We start from the raw sequence: 20,848 nt of genomic DNA, 5'->3' as shown, positions 1-20,848 counted from the left end.
GACCTTGCAATCTGAGTTAGCATCTTCCAATTGTTTTGAAATTTCGATCTCAAGTGTCCTCTGAGGTTGTTTAGCCCATTCAATTCACCTAGTCCACCATTATTCCTCACAATGAATAATGGTAATGACTAAAGACCAGTCAGTTTCCATAATCCTTGAGGCAATCTCAACTTAAAACAACCCCTATCATCAAGGTGCTTGAGGCTAACCAATTTTGTGATGTCCCTAGGCAATTGTTCAAGATTATGACGTTCTTGAAGTTTTGGTGTTTGCAAATTCAACAATGCTGTAATTGAATCAGGAAGAGTTTCAATAGGATTAAAAGAAAGATCTAAGTACTTCAAATGTATTAACTTCCCTACGGAATTTGGCATTATTTTTATATTCAATGCATGTAAATCTAATGCACACAACCTTGGGAAACTCTCAATTAGTGTAATCAATGTTGACTTATCCATGGCATCAGATGCATACTTACCATGTGTGAAAAGAATTGTACGTAGCTTGCTACTTGCTTTAACCAAACTTAAAGTTTTAGCAAAAAATGAATAGCTAGAAAATGATACATGACGAGTTTTCCAATCCAAATTGTCAAGTCTACAGTCCGACCCTACAATTAATTCTACAAGATCATGATATAAATCGTGCATCTTATATTTTAAAGCTCCATAGATATCCCTTACTTTCTCAAAAAAATTACAGAGTAGATCCTTAAAGTATTCATCTGCAACATCTTCTACCTGCTGAGTATCATTTGATAATTAGATAAACCCATGTGCCGTCTAGAGTTGAATCATTGTCATCTTATCAATCTCAAAATCTTTAGGAAACAAAGAACAAAAGGCAAAACAACCTTTCAAATGAGATGGAAGATTATCATAACTTAACCTTAGAATGGGAAAAGTACTACCCCCTTGTTCAGTTACATTTGTTACTACCTTATCTCTGATCTTTGACCACTCGTATGGTTTCTTAGAGTATAGTACATTTCCAACGGACTTTAATGGCTAAGGGTACTCCTTGACATTTGCCTACAATCTCCCTTCCATAATCTACTACTATAGGGTTTTTGGTGTTTTGACTATTTTCAAATGCAAATTTCTAAAATAAAGACCAAGAATAGTCTTCAGAGAGGCCTTCAAGAAAATGTGTTGCATCAGCACGAGTAATATCTACAACTAATTTGTCACGCGTAGTTATTACAATCCTACTTCCCTTTGCCCCACTGATTAAAAGGCTTTTAAAGTCATTCCAATTTTTACAATTTTCATTCCAAAGATCATCCAACACAACCAAAAATTTCTTTTGATAAATTTTGTTAACAAATTTCCTCAATGGATCCATGTTATGGACTTGATCTGTAAGGACTTCAAGATTAAACTTACGACATTTCTTTAGCCTTAGTTCTATGCTATCATCTTCAACAATACCATTTACTAGTTTTTCAGTAAATGTTGTCACCTCAAAGACATTTGAGACACGCCCATAATTTTAGCTCAAAATGTTTATCAACTTTATCATCATTGTATACACATTGAGCTAGTGTGGTCTTGCCTAACCCTGCAACCCCCACAATAGCAACAACTAAAACATTCTCTTCAATGTTAGGCTCTAATAAGCGATTTATGATTTGATTTTTCTCATCCTTTCTCCCAATAACTCCATTATTAGGAGGATGCCATGGGCGAGTCTCCCTATTCGGACTCACAATACGCTTTACAGTACTACGTTCTTTCCAGTGAAACTTTTCCCTATCTTTGGCTATTGCATCTAGTTCCTGACTCAGTTTACTTATTTTAAGAATCATCTTAGGATGTCCTAAAACAACTGAGATTGAACTTAAGAAGTAGCATACCTTTTCTGTAATACTCCCACTTGTCTCTTTTTGCTGCAAAGCTAATTCAGTGTAGTACTTAGACTCATCCAACAAGTCATCTGCATCAAAAATTGTTTCCTTCAGTTTTTCGAGCCAGACTCTATCTTGATTATTGTGGTTCTACTCCTCTGCTGCATCCTAGAGTACAGCTTTGATTGTGGAACCAGTTTTCCTGATTTGTTCAAGGTCATCTTTAACATTCCAGAGCGATCCAACCAGTTCAAAAGCAGCAGAGCCCAAGTTTTCTATTATGGACCCAGCAATAGAGAGGATTGCTTCATCCATTTGTTTGTGCATAGTGAGAGAAAAAAGAAGGCTAAAAGAGAGAGAGGAAAGCTAGAGGCTGGGAAAGGAAAAATTTCTAGTGAGTGAAAGATAGGCTATAACAGCGAGAAGAAAGTTGAAGGGTGAGAGCTTGAAGTGCTTCAATATTCTAGAGAGTGAAGGAAGGCTAAAAGAGCGAGAAGAAAGTGGAAGTGCTTCAATATACTAGAGAGTGTAATGTTGCTGTGAAGAAGGAGTAGAGGACTACCGGATATTTAAAGGCGCAGAAAGTTACTGTTACTAGTTTTCCTTTACGAATTTTCGGAGAAAGTGACCGTTACCAAGCACAACTTTTTGAATTTTCTTGGAATGTTACCGTTATCATGCACAGGAGAGGAGGCACCCTATGAAGCACGGGTGCGTTTTCGGATTCGGGTGCGGATGTGAGACTCGATAATTTTTGAAAAAGTAGGGTGTAGGTGCGGCAGGCTATAGAGATTAAAAATTATTAAAAATATTGTTATTTATATTTTCTATATATTTTTACTATTAAGATATTCTTAAAAAATACATTACTATGGTCTTGATTCACAAAACAAAGAAAGAAGAAGGCAAGAAACAAAAAACAAACACACAAAACAAAAAAGAAAACACAAAAGAAGCTGTTTTGGCATGATTCAAGGCGGATTTCGGCCTGTTTTGGCCATTTTGGTCGTCAGCCGATACGACCCAATTCGGTCGATACAGCCTGATTCTGGCCGAATTGGTGCGAATAGAAGCCGAGTCGGAGCAAATCCGAGAAAAGAAAAAAAAAAAAAAAAAAACTCAGACACAGCACCAACGCGCGGGCAGCCTCGTCGAACGTCGCACCCCGTGTCAGGCCGCATCAGGCTCCGGTGCGGCACCCTCCCAGTCGCGTTGGTGCTTTATAGGAGGCACCATGTGATTGCTGACTGGAGAGGCCTTTAGCACCAAAAGAAAGAAAACCGTGTGGACCTGATTGTACTATTCCCTTTCCGCATCTGCGAAGCTAATGAAATTTTTCTTAGAACGATCATCTTCTCAAATGCATGAAAGTCTATGACCCAGTCTTTTTTTTTTTTTTTTTTTTTTTTTTTGAACTCCCTTCCTGGAAATTTTGCAATATCAATATCATTGTGTCAATTATGTCAAAAAAGTGTTGAATAAAGTAGTGCAGCACACATTAGAATGGATTTGGGTTGTCCTAGTCTTTAGGAAGTTCAGTAGTTTGTTTCTATTTTTTTCCTAGTTTGTAGGAGTTGTTTAGCATGATGTTAGTGGCGCCTATTTTTGTGTTTGTAACCGTTTGTTTTTAGCCTATATTATGGCCATTTCATTATCAAATGCAGTAGTAGAGTTTCAGTCCAACTCTGTTTCCTTCTATTTTAGTATATCACTTTCTTCTTTCATTTTACATCAGTGGTATCAGAGCTTGGTTAGAGTTCCACAATGGCTTCTGAAACTTTTGTGCAGCCAGCCATTCCACGCTTTGATGGTCACTATGACCATTGGAGCATGCTCATGGAGAATTTTTTGAGGTCCAAAGAATATTGGACAGTTGTTGTTTCTGGAGTAGCAGAACCAGCAGTAGGTGTTGTGCTGACAGATGCACAAAAGGTGGAGCTTGAAGGGAAGAAGTTGAAGGATCTCAAAGCAAAGAATTATCTCTTCTAGGAAATTGATCATTCCATCCTAGAAACCATTCTTTGTAAAGAAACTTCCAGGCAGATCTGGGACTCTATGAAGAAGAAGTATGAGGGAACAGCAAAGGCAAAGAGGGCACAGCTTCAAGCACTTCAAGGCGATTTCGAAACTTTACACATGAAGTCTGGAGAATTGGTGTTAGATTACTTCTCCAGGACAATGGCAATTGCAAATAAGATGAGAATCCATGGTGGCAAAATGGCAGATGTCACTATCATTGAGAAGATTCTTCGTTCAATGACAACAAAATTCAACTATGTCATTTGTTCGATTGAGGAATCTAAAGACACTGACAGTATGTCCATTGATGAATTGCAGAGTTCTTTGTTGGTTCATGAGCAGAAAATGAATCGGCAAGACAAAGACGAGCAAGTATTACAAGCCTCGGCATCAAAAGGAGGAGGTCAAGGACGAGGAAGAGGCAAAGGCAGAGGCAACAATGATGGTAGATACTCAAATCAGAAATCTGAAGATTTTGATTCTCAAGGGAGAGGAAAAGGCCATGACAACAACAACAATCATTCAACGCCTTACAAGTCAAAGTCAATAGACAAATCAAGAGTTGAATGCTATAGGTGTCACAAGTTTGGCCACTACAAGTCAGAGTGCCGTACTAATCTAAGGAGAGATGGTGGAAAGCAATCCAATTTTGCTAAGAAGGAAGAAGAAGTGTCTTTGTTGATGGCTTGTCACGGCAAGGAGGAAACCCACAAGAAATTCTTGTGGTACTTAGACACTGGCTGCAGCAACCATATGAGTGGAGAGAAGTCTGTATTCTCTGAATTGGATGAAGCTTTTCGTGATGTTGTGAAATTCGGTGATGGCTCTACAGTCTCTGTTATGGGAAAAGGAAAGGTAGCAATTCAAACCAATAGAAATTCTATTCAAACTATTTCTAACGTTCTCTTTGTTCCAGATTTGAGAACAAATTTACTTAGTGTTGGTCAGCTACAAGAAAAAGGATATGGAATCTCTATCAAAAATGGAGTCTGTAGAATTGAAAATGAGAAGTTGGGCTTGATAGCTCAAGTCAACATGACAGCCAACAGAATGTTTCCATTATGTCTTCATGACACCGTTCACTCATGTCTTTCTACAAGATTGGGAGAGAAGGAATGGCTATGGCATTTTCGCTATGGGCATCTTAGCTTTGGAAGGTTGAAAACTTTACAATAGAAGAATATGGTGACTGGTCTTCCTCAAATTACAGCTCCTTCTAAAGTTTGTGAAGAATGTGTTGTTAGCAAACAACACCGTAATCAATTCCTACAAGGGAAATCATGGAGGGCGAAGGCCGTATCGGAGCTTGTTCATTCCGACATTTGCGGGCCAATAACTCCATGCTCTAATGGAGGTAAGAGATATATACTTACCTTCATTGATAATTTTAGTCGCAAAAGCTGGGTTTGTTTTTTGCAAGAGAAGTCTAAAACCTTTCTAGCCTTTAAAAGCTATAAAGTGTTGGTTAAGAAAGAAGTTGGCAGCCCCATAAAAATTCTTTGCACAGATCGTGGTGGAGAATATAACTCACATGAATTTGCAAGTTTTTGTGAGACTCATGGAATAAAGAGGCAGCTTACAGCAGCTTATACGCCCCAACAGAATGGCGTTTGTGAAAGGAAGAATCGCACTATTCTAAATATGGTGCGAAGTCTTTTAATAAGGAGCTGTATTCCAAAGAGCTTTTGGCCTGAAGCAGTTAACTAGAGCATTCATATATTGAATAGAAGTCCCACACTTGCTGTTAAAAATATGACACCAGAGGAAGCATGGAGCGGACGAAAACTAGCTGTTGATCACTTCAGAATTTTTGGGTGTGTTGCATATGCCCATATTCCAGATCAGAAGAGGAAGAAGTTGGATGACAAGGGAGAAAAATGTATTTTTCTTGGTGTTAGTGATTAGTCAAAAGCTTATCCTAACACTAAGAAAATACTTATCAGTCGAGACGTTGTTTTTGATGAAGATCAAATCTGGGAATGGAGCAAAAATGTAGTTGGAGAGCCAATTCCAACTAGTTTTGATGGAGAAGATGGTGATGAAGTAAACCAGCCGCAGCAACACCTTGCTCCAACAACTGATGTATTTGAGAATCCTTAAAATGAAACTCCTGTAGCCTTTGAAGTCACTCCAATAGCATCAGAAGCAGTAGCTGAATCACGTACGCATCGTGTTCGAAGGAGGCCAGCATGGATGTCAGATTATGAGGTAACCGGAATTGATAAATCTGAAGACCCACTCACTCACTTTGCTCTATTTTCATATTGTGATCCTACCAGTTTTGAAGTGGCTGTCACAGAACCAAAATGGAGAAAGGCTATGGATGCTGAAATTACAGCCATTGAAAAAAATGATACATGGGAGCTATGTGATCTTCCAAAAGGGCAGAAGACAATTGGTGTAAAGTGGGTTTACAAGACAAAGTTGAAGGAGAATGGTGAGGTTGACAAGCACAAGGCACGCTTGGTAGCTAAGGGCTACAAGCAGAAGTTTGGTGTAGATTATAAAGAAGTCTTCGCTCCAGTTGCAAGGCATGATACAATCAGATTGGTGATTGCTATGGTAGCTCAAAACTCATGGCCTATCTTCCAGTTGGACGTGAAATCAGCATTCCTCCATGGAGATTTGAAAGAAGAGGTATTTATCGATCAACCTCTTGGTTATGTAAACCTTGGCAATGAGCATAAAGTGTATAAGTTAAAGAAAGCTCTATATGGATTAAAACAAGCCCCACGGGCTTGGTATAATCATATAGAAACTTATTTTTTGAAGGAAGGATTTCAAAAATGTCCTTATGAACGTACACTTTTCATAAAAGTTGATGATGGAGGGAAAATGCTCATTGTTTGCTTATATGTAGATGATCTAATCTATACTGGAAGTAATACAGCCATGTTTGAAAGCTTTAAGAAATCCATGATGGCTGAATTTGAAATGTCTGATCTTGGCATGATGCATTACTTTCTTGGCATAGAAGTGTTGCAGTCCTCTGTTGGCATTCTTATTTCTCAAAAGAAGTATATGGGAGAAATCTTGGACAAGTTTTAGATGAAGGATTGTAATCCTGTGAATACACCGTCTGAGTTTGGTTTGAAGCTAAACAAGGATGATGGAGGAAAGAAGGTTAACAGTACTCTTTACAAGCAGATTGTGGGGAGCTTAATGTATTTAACTGCAACAAGGCCTGATATAATGCATGTTGTAAGTGTCATTAGTAGATACATGGAGTGTCCAACAGAGATTCATCTTTTGGCTACAAAAAGGATTCTTAGGTACTTGCAAGGTACTAAGGAGTTTGGGCTGTTCTTCAAAAAGGGAGAAAAGTCAGATTTGTTTGGCTTTACAGATAGTGATTATGCAGGAGATTCTGATGATCGAAAAAGCACATCTGGGTATGTTTTCATGTTGGGAACAAAAGTTGTTTCATGGTCATCAAAGAAGCAGCCAATCGTCACATTGTCAACCACTGAAGTTGAATTTGTTGCAGCAACAGCTTGTGCTTGTCAAGCTATTTGGCTGAAGAAGATTCTTGAAGAGCTACAATTCAAAGAAGATGGACCTACTCTTATTTACTATGACAATAGTTCAGCAATAAATCTCTCAAAGAATCCTGTTCTACATGGTCGAAGCAAGAATATAGATGTGAAGTATCATTTCTTGAGGGATCTCACAAATGATGGAGTTATTAATCTGGTTTATTGTAGAAGTGAAGATCAGATTGTTGATATTCTAACAAAGCCTCCCAAATTTCCAGCATTTCAGAAGCTGAGGGAGCTACTTGGTGTTTGCAGTTCAAAAGACTTTATCTGAGGGATGGCGCTTCAAAGTTTGAGTCTTATTAAACGAACATCAGTTTAAGGGAGGGATTGTTGAATAAAGTAGTGCAGCACATGTTAGAATGGATTTGGGTTGTCCTAGTCTTTAGGAAGTTCAGTAGTTTGTTTCTATTTGTTTCCTAGTTTGTAGGATTTGTTTAGCATGATGTTAGTGGCGCCTATTTTTGTGTTTGTAACCGTTTGTTTTTAGCCTATATTATGGCCATTTCATTATCAAATGCAGTAGTAGAGTTTCAGTCCAACTCTGTTTCCTTTTGTTTTAGTTTATCACTTTCTTCTTTCATTTTACATCAGGTGGGTCTGACAATTCAGACCTTTTAAATGGAATTTGAATGAGTGAGCCATTTCTTCAGTGGGTACACATTTTGTTGAAAGTTGAATGAGAGAGAGAGAATGTGATATTTGAGAGGGAAAAGCTCTTAGATTGATTTGGGTATTAAGCTTAAGTTAGTTATAATTACAACTTCTCTGTTCTGTTCTTATATACTCTGCATATTTGCGAAACAGAGCATGGCAAGAAAAAACAGAGCCTACAACGACTATTACATGTGGACAACAGACTAACTTTATCTAATAATACCCAATCAAATCCTTACACGTGTCCACTACTACAAATAATAGTTACAATTTACGACACTTAACCAAGATGACTTATCGCACATGTGTATATATATATATATATATATATATATTAAAGGTAAAAATCAAAGAAAGTTTAATTAAAATTTGAAAAATTGTGTTTAATTTTAAATGTATTTATGTGTTTGCATGGGTTACATGCTAATATTTATATATATAGGTAAAGATCAAAGAAAATTTAATTAAAATTTAAAAAATTGTGTTTAATTTTAAATGCATTCATGCGTTTGCATGAGTTATATGCTAATATTTTTTAATATAAATGATTGCCATATAACGAATTTCAGAGGAGCAGAGTGTTTGCAAATTGCAACTTTGCATTCAAGGATGGCATGCTTGATTAATTGTATTATACTAGATATAAAAATTGAATGCAGTTTACAAGATAGTATAAAACTTATATTATACTGAATACTAGTCGCTAATTCGTGCGATGCACGGGAAAACTATTGAAAATGAATTTTAAAAAATATTATTATTATTATTATTATTAATATTGAATATATCATTTTCCATGTCAAGATCTAAAGAAATATAATTTTAAAATATTTTTATTGGTGTTGCATAACAGTTTGATATTTTAATCCCTCGGTTTTTAATGGGTCATTAAAACACTAAGTCGGTGGCACCTAGCCAAAATGTCAAGTTTTCAAAATTGGCTTAACGTAATTGTTTCTTCTCGCTAGTGGCCACACAATTGCAGCATCAAAGATTCATACTTTAATCACAGATAAGTTGTAGAACATGCTATATAGATGATCTTAATCATTGCAAATTTAAACTTGTATCTGATTGGTTATATACACATATTAAAAAACATATTTTTATTTAGGAAGATTACTAAATATTGTAATGTTGCAAATTGGGCTTGGATTATGCAAAGTTTTAATGTACTAAATTGCCAATGATGTTGATGACTTAGTATGTCTAAATGCACATTAGAAAAAATGAGACCATCAAAGCCTACTCAAACCAAGAGGCGTAAAAAAAAATAAAAAAAAATAAAAAAATAAAACAAACAAACTTACCAAGATTTCGCACAAACAATGAAGTTAATTTAAAAAGATGCAAGAGTGAGATATTTTGTCAAAAATTTAAAAAGATGCAAGAGTGAGATATTTTGTCAAACACATAATGCGCATGTTCTAAAACAGGAATGAAAAAATTATTTTGTAACATGAATCCACTCAAATATTACACCAAAGACAAACTAAGTACATTATAATTGAACAAACAATGATCCCAAGTTGGCAAGAATAAAGCAAAATGATCAATTTCAAATTTCAACATTAGATGGGTGGCATATGAAGTACTCAAGCAAAAACCAAAACCAACAACGTATATAAGAAATGCAAATAGAATGTTTTGTGACTTCTAAAAGCAAAATTTATGACCTGGACATTATCACTAAGCTGGAAATCTTTATTTATTTATAATTTAATTTTATAAAAGAACTCAAAGATGTCATTAATGAAAACAAATTGAATACATCCAAAGATAGTTGATCGGTTATATTTTGGTTTGCCTCAACTTGTTTTCGTGTTGTTTGATCTTGGAAGTAATTTTTTGGTGAATGAATTTGAGGGTTTATAGAATTTGTTAAGAAACACAAAGCATAGCACAAAGAGAAATCATCGAAGAAAAAAAGTAATTACAAAATCATATAATTAAGCAACCTAGATTCTCAAATTTCTAATTGTCTTGATTGTTATTCAACTTTTCCTTTGGAATTTAGATCAATTTGTAGAGCATTAAGTGAAATATACATATAAAAATTTTAAGAGACAGAATTATATGTATGTAGAACATATCACATGCGTAACGAAGAAGAGGGATAGTATCGTTTTTCAATGTTAAAAAAGAAACCTTATATGCCCTGGTCCTGCCAGACTCTTTGACTCTCTAATCATGAACCCATCCAGAGAGCAACCAACCAAAGCCATGGGAATTGTTTTCATACACTTAGTCCCTTTGTGAATTGCCCCGCCTTGGATTTCGCATAATTTTGGATATAGTGGATTATCTCAGTGGTGACATATTGACAGGGATGAATGAGTTTCGTTGTTTCTAGAAGTTATTTAAGTCAACAAAGTTGGCTTCTTTATAATCACATATTTTGTTTAGCCATTGAAGCTCTCTAAAGTTTGAACAGTGGCAAAGAAAAAGAAAAGGTTTATCAGGAGGAGAGAGACAGTGATCGGGTTTTAGAAAAGTTCAATTACGTTTTTTATTTTTTATTTTTTTTTATTATGCTGATGTGGAAAATTGTGTAATTTCAGAGGTTTCGGTTATATATATATAGATTAAATTTTCAAGCCCATCCCTTGAAAACTAAATTATTTATAAAACAATTTAAATATGTTGTCTGGAATGTAAATTTAAAATTCCATTATGTGTGCTAAAAGTTGCTAACTGCTAAAGTTACATGAAGCAATATTGCTCTAAATCTGGTTTGTAAATTGTAATAACCAGAGCGTTCATACTTGAAGTACACGGCATAATATTGCGTAGTGGGAATCAGGTACGCACAGGGAAAATATGATTTTTAGGGTACCATTATTGCTTGCCGTGGCCCTCTCTTCGTCCCAAACAATAAATCATGCCTTGTCTCTATTTATTTTCATTCATAGTTATCTTCAGCCATTTAAATATATATGATTTTTTAATTCTAATATTTATTTTTTATTTTCTAAATTATTGAAAAGGTTACAATTATGAATTTGTAAATTTTTTTTTTATCATTGCTAAACTATTGAAAGAATATCTTTAAAATATTTATGAACCAAAAACAGCCACACAAAAAAAAAAAAAAAAAAATGGTGCAAATTTTGGAGAGAGAAAAAAGATTTAAGCCTCACAAAAAAAAAAAAAAAAAAAAAAAAAAAAAATCCTCTCTCAAAGCTCTAGAGTGCACGCACACACACATATCATTCAGCTTCTGTGTACGCAAATTATAAATGTTTTGTACATAAAACATCAACCAGACATGCAATATCGCAATTATCAAATTAAATAATTAATTTTTAATTTGTAATACTCAATTTGACTCGGCAGATTTACAACCTTACATAATCAAATGAAGACAATCATACTCAATTATAGGAAACAAACAAGTTAAGAATCACTGGACCTCTTTTTTATTTTGAGAGTTGGAATGGCGGACCTCAATATGAAGAAACCAAGTGTAGAGATCATGTTCCTTCAAGAGGAAATGACAAGGCTGCTTCAGCCTTCAATCATGTCACCAGGAAGACCAATGCTTGTGATTGTGGGAAAAGTCAGCAATAAGTGACAAATAGAGCCCAATAATAGAAGAAGAAAAAGGGGTCATCACAAGTTGATAAGAAATAGCATAGGTACGTTGGTTTTGTCTTCATTGAAGCAATGTCAGGCCTCTTGTGAGTCGTGACACATTGAAATTATTTTAGGAAACAACCATGGAAATCCGAGCCAGTTAGACTTTAAAGACTTTGGATATTTACCCAATAGGTCATCAACCATTTCGGTCGTGGTTACAGATCAATTATTGCAGGCAAATGGGCCCGAGTCCAACACGCACTTTTCAATCCTATATGCTCATCCAATTACTCAAAATCGATTGAATTATAAATGGTTTAAAATTGTTAAAATTTAATTATTTTATTAGTTCAAAAAACTTATATGAGATATACTTTTTTTTTATTTTTTTAAACTTTAATTTATTAAGACTAAAAAGGAAGTACAATAATCGGTAATTTACAACTATTACTAGAAAACAAGCTTTAAGAGCAATAGAAAGTTTATTTAGTAAAATGAACTGAGAAGTTAAGAGATTTCCTAACTTAGCATAATTCGCAATTAACAAAATGCAAACTTAAATCTAAAGCATTACTCATGATAGTAAAAATAGACTAAATCACTTGGTTCTTCTTCTCTAATCAGAATATCAAAACATACTTTTGTATCCCTTCCCACTATGACATTGCACCAATTTTCAGACCTAGGCAAGTTTAAACTCCAAAGCCCAAAAATTACAATTGCTTTAGCTTCAACAGGAGTGCATAAGTCATAAATCTTGGTCCAAACCTTTAACAGCTTAGCAATTGCATTTTTGACCACCACAGTTAAAGAGGTGAAATCATGTGACTATGTGAGACAACAACAACCACATTTAGTTTTATAAAGTTTCTAGGAGGGGGTTTCCATGACTATGTGAGACAACAACATCCACATTTGGAGACTTTTCTTTTTTTGAAAGAAAACCAGGAATTCATTCATCATTCAATAAACCAGCATCCAAGTACAAGGCGTCAAGGGCTGGGGTTGGGGATTCCTCAAGCCATACAAGTTCCTCATCTAAATGACTAGCATAACGCGCAAGGCTATGAGCCATGGAATTGGCACTCCTCTTAACACATCCAATAGTGCAACTTCTAAACCCAGCAGCTAGCATGTGGATGTCATCGTATATGTGTCCTAGCCTTGATCTATCCAAACGTGGAGAAGCAATAGCCTTCATCACCGCTGCATTATCCCCCTTAATCACCAGGTCCGTGAACCCTACATCCATGGCAAACTCAACCGCTTTCCGACACGCTAACGCTTTGCTTCTTCACTGTTTGCCACTGCCGGACCACGAGCAGATAGGCCAGCCATCACCTCCCCTAAGCTATTTCTAACAATAACACCCACACCTGATGATCGTACTAGCAAAGACCGCCACATCGAAGTTAAGTTTATACACCGATCGTGTGGGAGGTCTCCAAACCTGCACCGATCTCGGATTTGTCGAAATAGCCAACTGAGTCTGCGATCCCTTGAATTCATCCAAATACTCTCTTGCACGTTTGTTCAAGAGTGTTGGGTTCTATAATTTACCTCCATGCAGCACCGAGTTACGTTGGTTCCAGATTATCCAACACTGAACCCAAAATAATTCTTGCTCTTCACTGGGCAGATTGAGGATCAAATCCACCACTAGCTGCATGAAATCCGTTTGCCCAATATTAGCCTTTTGCAACCTCCTCAAGCTTCCAGCCCATATATCTTGCCCCACCCCGCACTGCCATAGAACATGAAATACAGATTCTAAGTTCCCTTTACAGCACTCACAGCCGTCATCCATAATCACTCTGCGCCGAGCCAGATTCTCTCTAGTTGGTAGCACGTTTTAGCAGGCCCTCCACCCAAAGACTTTTATTTTGTCTGGAAGTTGTAGTTTCCACAAATGCCTCCAGACCGAGCTTCCATATAAGTCCCTAGAGCACTCCTCCATACCACCCTCTTTTCTTGCTATCCCTCTAGCAATGTGATACCCCGATCTCACAGTATATTCTCCATTTTTCGAATGCAGCCACATGAGCAGATCAGAGGCATTTCTATGGCTCAAAGGCATGCTTAAGATTGCTTTCGCATCCTCCCTATGAAAGTTAGCTTCAATAAATTCCCGGTCCCATATCTTGCTCCTCCAGTCAATGAGGTCAGCCACCTGCCATTCCCACACCTCCTCCAATGGTGGATGAAGAACCTTATTGTAGGGAATTTCACCGAAATTCCAACCTGTGAGAAACAAAAATAGAGAAAACACACGTCAAAAAAAAAAAAAACAATCACACGCACAAGACAATATTTACGTGGTTCGGCAATTTGCCTACGTCCACGAAGTTGTAGGGATTTCACTGTTATCAGGGAAGAAGAAAATACAAGAGTGCGGCTACAAGATTTTTTCACCCTATATAAACATGGCAACCGACTCACAATAATAACCCTAATCACCAAAGTCGGTTCCACAATAGGCTAAACGGGCCAAAAAAAATTTCTCGGGGTATTGCCCCCGAACCCCCAAGAGGCTTGTCCATGAGCGCTCTAGCTTGGGCCTATCAGCCCAAGCTTTCTCTCCACAAACTAAGCCTCAGTAAATATTCCATTAAAAACCACGCAATATTATTTGAGTCGGGTCAGGTCGTTGAACCGGATCAAACAAAAAACTAGGCTCCACAAAGCCCAACACTTATTTGTTGGGTGATTAAGTATCCACTTATCCTTGGTGACCCGTATGGAAGCCTCATCTCCAACTCGCCAACAACACCCTTATTTTAAGATAGGTTGAGCAGCCATTAAACTCTTCCATACACGTGAGCTATTATGCACATCTAAAGCTTCAAGGAAACTACACCGTGGGAAATAACGTGCTTTAAAGCACTCATACTGCAAAGAGCCTTGGTCTTGGAGCAATCCCATCCCTCCTTCCTTTTTTGGTTTGGATAAGGCACTCCAGCTCTTTCAATGAATTTTCTTCTCATTTGGAGACTTAATGTATTACAATTTACTCCTAAATTTTACCCTTGCTAATAATCATAAGATAAAAATCATAAGTGTAATGTGACTATGTAAAACATCTCAACATGAATTATTCACATATGAAAAGGGCAAAATTCAGTCAACAACTCTGAGATTTGTTGTGACTTTACTAAAAACTTTTTCAACAAATCTAGTTATTTATTTATTAAAGATAGGTTTTAGTTATTTGTCATATATTTGCGAGAGACCGCGCCCCCGGCCCGTTTTTATGGAATGTTGGGCCAAACCCATGTGAATGGGTGGAGTCGTGTTATTACATCTCAAAAGGGAGGTTCGACTAGTTATATTTTTCCCTTTAGATTAAGGGTTTTACAATGGAGTCGCCACTTTTTTAATTATTGAAAAAATAAGAAAACCATGAATGAAAAATTCTTCATTTTATTAATTTGAAATTGAATTTACATTGATATAGGAAAATTACATGGCTTTGATCCTAGATACAATCTAAGATAAAGTACATGGCTTTATTTCCTAGTTATAATCTAAAAATAAAAAATTACATGGATAAGCATTTGATCTACTAACCCTTGATCTAAGCTCGAAGGCTATGTTACAAGGTGGGAAGGAGTTAGGCACCCACCTTGCTCGGTGAAACCGATCTTCTAGATTATGGTGGCCAACATTCATATCACATCATCTAATATGTCAATCAATTTGTATGTTGAATTTAATGTGTGTGCATGTGATAAACTCTAATTCAATTTATTAAGCATGACATTTGGATTGAAAAATAAACTCTAGTGAATGTATTCAATTTATTAAGCATGACATTTGGATTGAAAAATAAACTCTAGTGAATGTGTGTGGATAGTGATAACCTAGATTCAAGGATTTGAAAGAATTACTAAACAAACATGTTTTTCATATTTTTGATGTGGATTTAAGATTAAATCTAATGATATGCATGAACATGTGATGAACAACTAAGAACATGTGAAGAACACATAAGAACAATTAAGAAAATTCAAACATATTCAAGAGAATTATCATGCTTTAATATTAAATTCTCATCATAGTAATATAAAAAAACAGTTAGGGAAGGGGATTATACCCTCATGCAAGATCCATATAATGGAGGAGGGGATTTTTGATGGAGGTTCTAAGGGTGGAGGAAAAGAAAAGCTAGGAGAGGGAGAGTGAGTCTCACTCAATACCTTGAGTCTCAAGAAGACCAAGATATGACAAGACTACTCAACTTCACTAGAACTCAAGAAAAGAGAAGAGAGGGGGATTTTTTTTTTTGTCCTGGAATGAAGGAGATGGGGGGTTTATACAGTAGTGGTAGAGGAAATATGAATGGAAGGCCATTTAATGAGGGTTGACAAAGAATCATGAACTTAGACCTCATTTTAGCCTTGGGGGAAATCTGGTGCATTAAATGGAAAGATTGGTAGGAGTGAGGAGCAAGCCAAAATTCGGTTTTCTCATAGCTGTTGTAACAGCCTATAGAGTCAATTTTGAAAAATCATATCTGTCTCAATTCTGATCGGAATTGTCTCATTCTTATGCTCAAATTGAAGCCCCGGATGTTTAGTTTCTGGAAAAATTAACCTCATTCACAGATTCAAAATATTCTGAAAGATATCGATGAAATGGTGAGCAGATGTCATTTGTTAGAAAATGGTTTAACACAATTAACACTAATAGGTTCCAAATTAGCTCCCAATTAACATTAAATGGCTCCAATCACTCCCATTTCAGACTTAATTGGTTCCAAATTTACTCTAATTAAAAGATAATTGCACAAATTACTCATTGAATAATTAATGTTTAACTATCTAGTTAATTAGGTGTGTGCAACCCTAACATAAAATGTAGTCCTAACCAATCAAATTATGACACATCATCGATCTCAAATTAATTATACTTATAACCAATTGAAATCAATTGTTAATAATCACATATAGTCGGACTCAATTTGTGATTGTGCATCTCAGCCATTAAAACTTGATTTGATGATAACATTCAATCTAATGGTCCAATTAGGGCTCATGATTAGTCGATTTAATCGTTACAACATCAAGATCACTTTGGTGAAATGAGATTAAGGATCTAATGACCAGAATCAAGATGTATATTTTCAATGTGAAATTACCCTTTTACCTTCCATGTGAGGTTAAATACGGGTTGCAAAATAGGGTGTCAACAATATTTAGTATAAAATCAACAAAAAATTATGTCTTTTGAAACATTCTAAGTATAGAAGTTAGGGATGGCAATTTTGCCCTGCCCCGCTTAATCCGCCCTTCCCTGCTTCGCCCCACGCGGGTTTCCCCGCCCTGTAAAGGTGGTGAGGCGGGGATGCGGTAAGATTTTAGCCCCGCACCACGGGACAGGGTGGGGATGGGTTTAGACTTTTTAAACCTGCCTCGCCCTGCCCTGCGTTGCTAAGGGTTATAATTGTAATTTTTTCATACCCTAAAACCCTACTATTTAAACAAATATATCAATATTAGCTTATTTTATTCTACCCAATGTGGTTCTGGGCTTTTATTTTGTTATGTGTTATACTATGAGATTTTTTTGTAATTATCTTGTTAAACGCTTGGATATATTATTCAATTTTTTTTTTTCTAAAAATTGATTTAATTTGATGGGATAAATTTAGTTGTAATTTCAAGTATATTTTTATTAATGAAATAGGTTTCATTAAAAAAAAAATGTATTAGTTGTAAGGCGAATTAACAAAAAGTAGAGTTTTAGGGGTGAGGCGGGGCTTCGCGGGACCCCAAGGAGCGGGGATGAAGTTAGAAAGTTCCCCCCGTCATGCGGGGTGGGGTGGGGATAGGGCAAGACAAAACCATGAGGGGCGGAGACAAAGACCCCATCCTTCGGCCCCGCCCCACCCCATGGCCATCCCTAATAGAAGCTACCAAAAATTATGTGGCACCTAATTAAATAGACACTAAATTTGATCAATTATTTATTTTAATTCTTTAAATTCACTTGGATAATATTGTTGATCATTTCATTCATATTTATCTTTAGCCATTTAAATATAATTTTTTTAATTCTAAGATTTATTTTTTATTTTCTAAATTATTGATGTTACAACTATAAATTTGTAAAATATTATTTTATCATCACCAAACTATTGAAAGAATATCTTTAAAATATTTATCAACCAAAAACAGCGGCAAAAAAAAAAAAATTGCAAATTTTAGAGACGGAAAAAATATTTAAGCCTCACCAAAAAAAAAAATTCCTCTCAAGATCTAGAGCGCGCGCACACACACACACACACATATATATATATCATTCAGCTTCTATGTACACAGGTTATAAATGTTTTATACATAAAACATCAACCAGACATACAATATCACAATCATCGGCTTAAATAATTAATTTTGAATTTGTAATACTCAACTTGACTCGGCTCATTTACCATTTACAATCTTACATGATCGAATGAAGACTATCGTGCTCATTCATAGGAAACTAATAAGAATCACGCACCATGTGAATGGTGGACCTCAATGTGGTGAATACCAGTGTCTATTATTCCCGATCAAAGTTGATGAATATGTACATAAAATAAAATAAACGGTGATAAATTTAGAGAGAAACTACAGTTAGAGAGAACAATTTTTCTATCATTAAAACCTAGGAAACATACATGTCCACATATATCAACCAATCAAGATTTTCAAAGCAAAAGAATTCATTTAAGGAACTCTATATTCAACAAAATAGAAATTTAATCCCAAATGGGACTAAGAGAATCAAGAAATGAGAAATTTAATTTTTAAGTGTTAAGTTAATTAAAACTTCAAAAAGTGTTTGCCTTGACCCTCCGTTCTCTTTAACCTCCCTGCTCAAGTTCCATCAGGTCTGGTAGATATTCAAATGATCTTAACGATTTAGTCAACCCCCTCAAGGCTCTATAGATTTCCTCTCTCTCAGAGTGCCTCTCATCTAAGGAACAAAACTCAACAACAGAATCGTTGACCTCAATCAAGCTACATCCTGGCAATTTTCTCAACCCTGTATCCCTCATTGCAACTTTTAGTCATGCATCATGATGGGGTCTGATATTGTTATTAGTACTGGGTCATACATGAAACCATCCTTGGAATTTACTCTGTAGGTGATATATGGTGGTGTTTGTGAATAGCCAAATGTAAACATCTCGCCTGCATCCTAATATATGGGGATTATATATGGGGACTTGATGGATAGAAGAACTATACACGCACTATTACCCAACAAAGAAGAGCCCAAGCAACCAGAAAATTAAGCAAAATTATATATGGGATAATGTTTTTGAACTCAACTATAAATTCTGTGCACAATTTCGGCAGATTTATTTTCCTTTGAGCAAACTTTGCATACTAGACTAACTAACCTGTTCCATATCCGTATGAGACATCTAATACTTTCAATTTTGCTCTCAGTAATTGCATGTTCACCATGAATAATCCAAACAGCCCTTTAAGATCTCCAATCAATGACACTTAAAAAGGAAAAAAATATGTATACAACAGGACCAACAAATCAAACATATACAACTGATAATTATCTATTCAAGATTTTTAATTATGCAGAGGCAAAACGCGTAACTAAAAAAGGGGGCATATCCTATTGACGTTAACCATGCAAATGAACATACCAGAAATAAAAATAAGAAAAAAGAAACCACAGCATACTGGTATACCTTCATAAATTTACCACCTCCAAAATACTCTTCTTGTTCGATGCAAGATGTCCTTACATAGCAGGATGTTAATGATCGTAGTAATTCAACTTCAGAGAAGCTAAAGGAAATTCCAAATAGCTGATTTGTATCTCAGTTCTGGATTGACTGCATCATAGGCGCAAGGTTGAAGATGATTGAATTGGGGATGACCGTTGGTTTACATCCAGCTGCAACGCACCGTTTCACTAATATAACATAAGCTCAACGCACCGTTTCGTGTATGTTTGTTATTTAAGCTTCAGCAGCCAGAAACGGTGTCGTTTAAAGCTTGGAACAGATTTTAAATACAATGGCGCGAAACCTCTGTCAGTTAGAGTTCGTTAGCTCTCCTAAATTCACGGAGATTGATCCGAATGATCAGGATCAATTCTGTTACTCAACACCATAGGCAGATTACATTATATATATATATATATATGATTGTACTCTCAGAAGATCAATCAAGAAAAGAAAATTCATTTTCTCTCATTCTCTTCTCTCTCTCTCTCTCTCTCTCTCTCTCTCTTTTCTTTTCTCTTTTCTCATCCTTTTCTCTGAATATTTTCTCTTCACACAAACAGATATTAATCTCAGTTTAGATTACTCTTAATACTGAGATTGCACTTTACAATCCATTAAGAAAATCTTCATGGTATCAGAGCCTGAGATTCCTGTACAGAACTCAAGAATGGCAGCCACAAATTCAACAGCTGCATCGTCTTCTTCCACAGGAACAAGCTCATCTACATTTGCTGGTTCTTCAATGAATGTGATGAATCAACCACTTCTCCTTCTCTCGAATATGTCAAATATGATGACAGTCAAGTTGGATAATACCAACTATATTGTGTGGAAACATCAGATTACAATGATTCTAGAAACTTATTCTCTGTATGAAGTGATTGAAGAGCCACAATTGGCTCCAGAGAAGTTTCTTAAGGATCTTAATGGAGCTTACACTGCAGTTGTAAATCCAGAATATACAATCTGGAGGTCTAAAGAGAAAGCCTTACTGACTTTCATCAGCTCCACTCTCTCACCATCAATTTTGTCTCTCACTGTTGGATGTACTTCTGCATTGGAAGTTTGGAAGGTTCTGGAAAATAGGTTCTCTTCAGTCTCTAGGTCTCATGTGATGAACCTAAAGGGAGAACTTCACAACCTTAAGAAAGGTGCTGATTCTGTGGATGCTTACTTGAGGAAAATCAAAGTTGTGAGGGATAAACTACTGGCAGTTGGAGTAATTTTGGATGATGAGGAGTTACTTCATATAACACTCAAGGGATTACCAAAGGAGTACAATGCTTTCAGGTCAGCAATAAGGACCAGAAGCACACCATTAAGCTTTGATGAATTGTCAACTATGCTCAATGGAGAAGAAGAATCTCTCAATGAAGGGTTAGATACTAAAGATTCAATGTTTGCACTAGCTGCTACTGCTACTCCAAGGCCTGGTGGTAACTTCAATCAGTCAGGGGGTAGCTTCAATCA

At 36.0% G+C, this 20,848-nt stretch overlaps 1 pseudogene; it reads right to left on the bottom strand.

Annotated features, from left to right (window-relative positions):
* Positions 1-20,008, bottom strand: part of LOC115984466 — a 56,518-nt pseudogene extending 36,510 nt beyond the window's left edge.
* Positions 20,009-20,848: the final 840 nt, after the last annotated feature.

This window comes from Quercus lobata, chromosome 4, assembly GCF_001633185.2.
Source record: "Quercus lobata isolate SW786 chromosome 4, ValleyOak3.0 Primary Assembly, whole genome shotgun sequence".
In the NCBI taxonomy this organism is placed as follows: Eukaryota; Viridiplantae; Streptophyta; class Magnoliopsida; order Fagales; family Fagaceae; genus Quercus; species Quercus lobata.
This window is presented reverse-complemented; position numbering and strand designations above follow the sequence as displayed.